This window comes from Trachymyrmex septentrionalis, unplaced genomic scaffold (genome assembly GCF_001594115.1).
Source record: "Trachymyrmex septentrionalis isolate Tsep2-gDNA-1 unplaced genomic scaffold, Tsep1.0 scaffold37, whole genome shotgun sequence".
Classification (NCBI taxonomy): Eukaryota; Metazoa; Arthropoda; class Insecta; order Hymenoptera; family Formicidae; genus Trachymyrmex; species Trachymyrmex septentrionalis.
In genome coordinates, this window is record NW_017305536.1 from 355,300 (window position 1) to 363,738 (window position 8,439).

At 36.7% G+C, this 8,439-nt stretch overlaps 1 protein-coding gene across 3 annotated transcripts in view; it reads right to left on the reverse strand.

The window, feature by feature from the left end:
- The window catches only part of LOC108750655 (tyrosine-protein phosphatase Lar-like), a 369,675-nt gene that overhangs the window by 284,680 nt on the left and 76,556 nt on the right, over positions 1-8,439 (reverse strand). The gene's annotated exons all lie outside the window — the stretch shown is intronic.

Here is an 8,439-nt window from a genome sequence, read left to right on the forward strand (position 1 = left end):
CAATATTTGAAGGTCTTCAATCGCAAAATTTGTAATAGATAACCGCCATTTCCGACGCTTTAACTTAAGAAAATGTTTAGTTTCAGAAATTTATGCATACATCTATATATATGTTACTTTCCATACTTTCATTAATATTCATCTACATTATTTTCAATAGCTTATTTATATCATTGTATATAAATGTCGAACGATATTTTCATATGAGAATAAATTAATCGGTCCAATAGAAATGATTTTTCGCATGTCAAATTATAATTTCTAATTAAAGATAAGAAGAACGGGATAATGCCCGTGTTACGATTACGTTCGTTATATAATGTAGTTATTTTAGAAAAATATCATTTCAACATAACGGACATTCTTACATTCGATTCGATAATGAGAAAAAGGCTGTAACAAAAATGGATATTAAAAAATACAATGAAAAAGAAGACCATACCAATAACGAAACTAATTACCGCTTTTTACATGAGGCTTTATAAAGGTCTTGTCGAGCTGCTGCTATTCAACTATTCCTCTCTTCGCCGACGACTTATTTCTCCATTTCTCCATCTTCTCTTTCTCTCTGCCTGCCTTTGCCGTAAATCCAAATCCAATATGACGCGGAACATGCCACGCGCGCGAAACAAACTTATCTGCCCCAGTAAAGTTATTCCACTACAGTCGCACGAAGATGGTTCACTTATTGCCGGGTTAGTAACATAAATTCAAAGTCTCGCAAAGATCTCAAGGCCTACTTTAAATATGATAAAATAAGAAGTATATACAAGGTACCTGAATCGGATAAGGCTTACCTAATTTACGTATTTTATTTCTTAAACATTTTATTTACGAGAATATTGAAATAAATTAAATGAGAATCAAATCTTTATTTCATTCACTCACAAGAATAAAATATATTGTTTATACAGAATATTTGTAAGCGAACAAAAATTTTTTTAAGCTCTGACATTCGACCGTATTACATACATATGAATGTAATAAGAAATTCCAAATGAAAAATAAATAAAAAATAACAAAGAAAATAAACATTATCTCTCTCTAAATTAGTTTTAAAATAATTATTAATCACAAAAAGGAAATTCCTTAGGACTTTTAATCTCAAACATTATATATAATTATCTTCAATTTTGTCTGTAATTAACTCTTTAATCTTTGAAAATTTCTAACAATTTAAAAGCAATTTTAGTTATTTAAAAGAATAGTAGCTCTGAAAATCATTATTCTCTCTGGCGCAAGCCCTACACATAACAAACAAATAATAATAACCATAATAATAATCATTTAACACTGAGAGAAATAATTTTGTTATAGGTACAAATTAAGGGAAAGCAAATATGAAATTTGTTAAATAACCGATCGAGTTACGATTGTAAATTAATTCGTCAATATAACAAACAATCAATAGTATCGCTAGCAAATATAAGAGGCTCATAAAATAACAAATAATCAATAGTATCGCTAGCAAATAAGAGACTATATAAAAGTCGTAGACAATTGCAGGATCCCAAACCGTAAGAAATCGAAAAGACCAATTCTAATCAAGTATCCTCCCTACATTTGACTGTGCTTGGTCGGTTTCCTACGACTTAAGATCGACTCCGCGATCATCTACGAATTCTTTGTAAACGAGCCTAAAGTCTATCCAAAAGGTTAGATTCTATATAGTTTGCTTCTGTTACTAATAATTGATTGGTATAGCAGACTAGCAGCAAACACAACGACAAAATTTGTTGTCACATATTTACCGATCACCGGTTAAAGGTACTGGTGGCTTGCTAAATTAACAAAATCCTTTCTCTCAGTGAAGTAGGCCTTATTTAATAAATACATTGTTTAAAAAAAATATTTATACTCATTTTCACAACACAAGTTTTTGTTGAGTCAAACAAACATGTCGCTACCGATTCCAATTCGTTAACTCCTTTTTACCTGCTTCTTATGGCACATCTTTTAAACATAGACTGCAGGCACAAAGCACGTTTTAAAGTAATAAATTTAAAAGTGAGCCTTATTTAGTGCTGAATAACGGCTTATTCGGTTCAGGTACCTTACACGATGTAAGATGCACGTAATCACTCTTAAAACCTCCCTTTCTCTTTCTCCCTAAATGAAAAGATTAAATCAAAGCTAAGGAATCGCTTCATTTCAAACAAAATATTTGAGGAACGGTTTGATTCTTAACTTTACATTACAATCAAAATTGCGTAGCACGTAGATAGACACTTTCTTCGAATCGTTTCAACTGAAATAAGTAAACATCATAAAATAATTATTTTAATATATTGAAACGCTACAATTCCATATGTAAAATAAATGTCAAAAAAATTACAACTTCCTGTTTGATACGTAACTCTCTTGTTTGAAAAATAGATTTAATCTTACTACGTATTGTGAAAATTAAACGCTCGGTAAGAGTCGAAAAAATCGACCGCCTCGAATAAGAATATAAATACGCATATAAAATTAAATTCCATTCACAGTAGCTGCATAGAACTTCATGAAACATATACAACACTCGAGAATACATTTTCTCGCGTAACAATCTAATAGAATACGATATAACGTTGTTCTCGCTCACGGATCGTCGCGGATACTTCTGCGAATAATGTTATTGGCACGGAAGTGAAATGATCCTGATAATGTAGCACGATTGCGCAAATTATAGCCAGAAGGGACTTTGGTCGCGTCCAAAGTCACGAGCGTGCGACGGGCGACCAGAGAGCGTACGTCTGTCCGAAGGATACGTCTCATCAGGATTGAGGCTAACCGGGAGGATAAGGTTTTGCCGCTCGATCTACCGACTAGTCCGGAACCCGGCGGATGCACTCGCTGTCTCTATAACACGGGTTCTCTCCTCTGGGGACCATCGGACACCGGCAGGGTCTCGACGACATTCCTGCATACGTGCCTGCATTAAGCTCAGCCGCGCCGAGTTGCACGTTCTGTCGTGGTATGTACGTATGCAGCTGTCTTCCTCCGTGCGCGTTCATCTGGTTGGACACTCGCCAGAGCCTCTATTACATTCCGACTAATGTCCGAACGTGGTGAAGCCCACGGCTATACCCCACGTCCGAATCGTCCGAATTTACTGATATTCACTTACAGGCGCGTTCGTCGCGCGCCGTATTAGTCATGAATCAGATCAATTGCGCTTCTCGCCCAATATTCTCATGTTCTTTTTAAATCCACAGGGCTTCTCTCCCCGATCATGAACGTGCCCGAGAACAATGTACACAGCGACAGCACGTACGTGCTGAGATCTTGGAAGACCTCGCTCGTTCGAAAGGTGCATGGTTGAATGGACGTGAGGGGTGACCGATAAGTCGTCCACAAGTCGACTCGAGAGACCCGTGCGCTCGATCTCGTGTCGTGCACGTACGCGTTAAGGGCGTCGCACCGTGACCCGAAAAAGAAAGCATGGCAGACAAGTAGGCAAGTTTCGAGTCGGAAAAGGGCGGACCGACGAAGGGCCCAAATAGCATGTACAATCGACGTATCAATCGTCGGTGAGTCGAGGGAGGGCGTGAGATATGCACGCGAGATATATCCCGCGAACTGGGCGACCCTGGTTTTTATGTCGCGAGAGAGCGAGAGCGAGAGAGAGAGAGAGAGAGCACGAAAGAGAACAAAAACGTATATACTTTTGCGCACAGAGATTAAATGACTGTTGGAGGGATAGAATATTCGAAGCGCTGTATATTTGAATTGCAGATAACCTACTTTTGCAAACTCCACTTAACTTCACCGGCGGAGAGGATTCGTCGAGAACGTTAGTACGACGTAAACTCTAATCGAATGATCGAACATTCTTCGCGTTTCCTTTAAAAGTAGATTGCATCGCGAAACGACTGTCTCCGCTGACTCTACGTTCACCACTCACCAGGCTTTAATTTTTGTTGCGGAAAGCTCCATCTTTCCCAACTGTCGTAGAAATATTCTTTTAAATAACGCTGATTGTACCGCCAAGCAGCGCTCTCGGCATTTAATATTCGCGATGGTTGTCGCAATTACAGAATGCGCTATCATTATACGCGCGTTAACTTTTGCATAATTTCTGCTGCCGAGCTCTGCTCGCAGTTAATTATGATCATTACGCGCGAGTAATCGCTCGCGGGAAAAGTGGACGACAAATCTCGCTTGAAAATTTCATCGCGCTACCGTGGCGTGTAATAAGCTGACATTTCAAAATTTCGCTGTGTGTTATCATTGGTTTCCTCCCGCAGAAGTATATCGCGCACTCATATCTTCTCCGGGCAATCAATTCGCGTTACTGACTCAACGTTAAATCTGAAATTCAAGGATATTATCGCGTCGCGTAGATTATGATTGATTTGATTTCAAAGACAGGGTCGGAAGTGGCGCGGAGAAGACATATGACGGGTCGAACCATTACGAAGGAACCAATAAATCTCTCTATTATCTACGTAGAAAGGTTATATTTATTTATATCGTCTACTTTGGGAAAGTAATGTTTATTTATTTATTTATATCATCTTCACAATCTCTTTTTCCGTGTCATATGCTGAATTAAAAGCAGATGACATTTTATTCTTAATGGATTAAAATTCATTTTTGCAAAACAATATCGAAGATACCTGGTTTTTCTCTCAGCTCTCAGCATAGAGCAACGGATTATAGAGCCAGATGTTTGTACAAGAGATTCGGGGAGGCACACTATACTAGGCTTAGCAAACTGTCATAAATTTTCAGGATACAGGGCTTAAAGTATTACCCAAGCACGCGCTATCCTCTCGGAACATTTTCGGAGTAGACGAATGGTCAATATCATCTACTTCTGAAATCAGATTTTGTCATTATAAATAATGTAATAAATATTATTGCAAAATCATTATTATAAAAGATTCTTTACATACAGTGAAACAAAATGTGTCTCGTTTCAACTTTGTCAAAATTTCTCGATTTCAGCTGCACCGAAGAAACCGCGTAAACGGCAGAAGCAGAAAACGTTAAGAAAGTTTTATAAATCAAGTAATAATTTCAATATATAATTATATTTAATTAACTAAAAGTCAACGAAAATTCGTCCTTTCTAAGATGAGAGATCTCTTCTAAGGTGAGAAAACCTTACCTTAAAAATATGACTGCAACGATAGAAATAATGATAAACAAAAAACGTCGATGATAAATCTCTTTTCGCCACTTTTCCGATCCTTTAAAAGCAAAGTTCCACTCACTGTAGCAATATAAATCCAGAATCACTTTGGAATTGGACAGCCAAGACTTTATTCGAGATTAGCAACCGTGAAAGATATGATTTTATGCGGTTACATCCAAGCCGCCCCACGAGATGCTTAGCGAATTCAGGAGGAGGAGGAGACAGTCGGGCGTAATATATGCACTTTCCAGCGTAGGATTATACGTCCTTCCACTGTTTATTTGCTCCGTGTACTACTTAGAACCCTGACATCTACCGTGTCGCATTATTATTCATAGGCTTTCTCTTTGCCTCTCTCGGAAGTCTCGTCATCCTCGGCGCATCTATTGATCCTTTCTGCGCGGGGCAATTTTTCCTTTTTGTAAATAATATCATTCAATGCTTTACGTGTGTGTGTGTGTGTGTGTGTGTATGTGTGTGTGTAAATAATTAATTGCCTCAAGTTGCATCGTTATTCTTACAACAAACTAGTAAGTATAAACCACAAGATACATAATTGCCGATCGTAAAACACAGACGCGGACTATCTACTGGCATCTGAGTATCGAACGAGACGATAAACTGTGTCTCCTTTTTTCACCAATGCTGGGAGGGTAGCTTCCATCGAGCGGAAGAATCGAATAAAAACAACACATGTTTCTCTCATCGTATCCAGATAAATAGATTAATTGCGCATAATTAATTAATAATATGGGAATCTCGTTCGAAAATTCGTAAATAAACAATTATACAATAAAATATGTAGTCGTATATATATTAAATATATATATATATATATATATATATATATATAAAACTTTATCGATCAAATACATTGGTAATATTCAGTCGTCTGCTTGCGAACCACTTTCACAAGAATTACAATTAACATGTCAGTTGAATTTCATAGTGTGGATGTCGAATGAAACTCGAAACTACCGAGGAGGAAACTGTCGTAAGTTAGCAAAACGATCGGGTAGACGACGATTTAGCCATCCGATTGACTACTGTACGAGTGCCTCGAATTTCTATTCGTCACTCCTCAGGAAACCCGGACAAGAAAGCTGACACAGATTGCGCGTGCTAGGATCAATACGCGGATTCAAAGCAAATAGGTTAAAGTGCTCAACATCCATCGATACCTCGATCGATACGTTGCACGCGAACATTTAATACGATACTCATAGTTGTTTAGTTCTGATAGTTGTCTACTACTATTCATAGTGCGTTGCAAACGTAATAACATATAGAGGGTAAAGAAAGAGGATGTAATGATCGTAATAATCAAAAAATGAAGAAGTGTTACGGCGAAACGATAAATTCTATTCACTAATAAACCAATCTTTTTGTAATGAATAACAGGCTCGAATAGATTTTTACCTGGCGCCTAGTTAAACGGTTCTACCTTACACTCGGCATTTCCGTGTTTTATAATACATTAGATCGAAAGACACAACGAACCTTTTTACTACGTAATCAGACTTACACTACTGTATAATTCATGAACGATACGAGTAATATCTGATTGGGCTACATTTATCGCATAACGAGATTCATAATTGTATGCTGGTAATACATCAGTATTTTCCTCGATGTATAAAATCGGCTAATACATAGCTTCTCGATTATTTTCTTTTCACTGGATATACTGCGAAGAAAAAGAGACATCGTAAAATATTCAAGTAAGAATATGGATGATATTACGTTAATTTGAGACGTATAGAGGGAAAAATAGTATCCTCATAAGTATTACAATGAGATGCCAATTATCAAAGGCAAATATGTGAATAATAAATGAAAATTATGGGAAAAAACCTTTTAAACAAAGCGAAAACAAGGCGTATATAAAAATATTATAAAAGTATTTTTAAGTTGAAGTTAAGAATTTTTATTTATAAACATGTATATACTATGTGAAGAAAAATCAAAGTTAGAATATTCGGTGGTCAGATATTTTTAGTCGAATTTTACATTAACTTCTTGAAGAAAATAAGAGAGAAAGAGAAAAAAAAGATTCCTGTAAAAGATAAAATACCTCCTGTGACACGAAAATGCCTCTCTCTCTCTCTCTCTCTCTCTCTCTCTCTCTCTCTCTCTCTCTCTCTCTCTCTCGATTATTTAATAATTATATAATACATGAATAACTTATAGCAATTTAAATCGCAATAATGATAAATTAGGATTTCTACTGAGTTTTCTGGCAAATTACATATGCACAACGGGAATATTTTGCAGTCAGAAACGTATCCTCTATCCTTTTTAAGCTAGCCTCTTGAGGTTTAAACTTACATTTATGCAAATATAAATAGCATTTAAGTCGACACCATTTATGAATAGCAACGAGAACCTCTCTACTCGTCTCCGTAATTAAAATATTACCGTAATTACTCGCGAACCAGATTTTAACGTAAAGAAAGATTACACTTTGAACTACACGAAAACGTAGATTGCGAACGGCCAACAACCCTATTGAAAACTTTCCCTCCCATCTTGTATCTCTGGCATGGCTCCATATCTTTCGAATAAAAAAGAAACGATTGTCGTTCCCCAACGAAATTTAACGAATCCTTATTGTTCTCTGTTCTAATGCATCGTTGACATTCGATGAGGAGGGGAGGGAGACAGAAAAGGACAAACCACTGAAAAGCAAGTAATAATTACCAATGTTAATTAACAAGCAATCAAATAAAGGATCTCTCTAAAGATTGGCCAAATATCGATAGAAAGCGGAAAAGTAAAAAGGGCAGGAAAAAAGAAGAAGATGAGAGACAAGGCTGAGAGAATTATTCTCTCTTGAAATGCAAATTTATTGAAATGAATTCCGACGCGATGTAAGACTGTCGCAATACTCTGTGCGAAGAGAAAAGAGAACATCTCTCTGCTTACCCGCCAAGAAAGAATTTTTCGAGTTAATTTTCTCACAGCGCCGAATGATCCCTCGAATCCTCCGAACGAGATATTTATATTTTCGTTGGCCCGTTGACTTCGCCCCTTTTCCTCCTTTTACTCCTTTTACGTTAGTCTCATTTTTTTCTTACGATTTTTTTGCTTCAGCCACCGATCTCAAAAGACGAGAAACACAACCAATTTCCTACAGTTGTAACTATCGCCACAACGCGCACTTAGCAATTATTGTATTCGCTACAAAATTGGATTAATCGATTTATTCCATTTGAAGAATTTCTATTCCATTTGAAAATTACACAAACAAATCGTAAAAGTTCCTATCGTGCTCCTTCATATTTTCTAATTATCATTAGTAACACGCATTGCGTAAA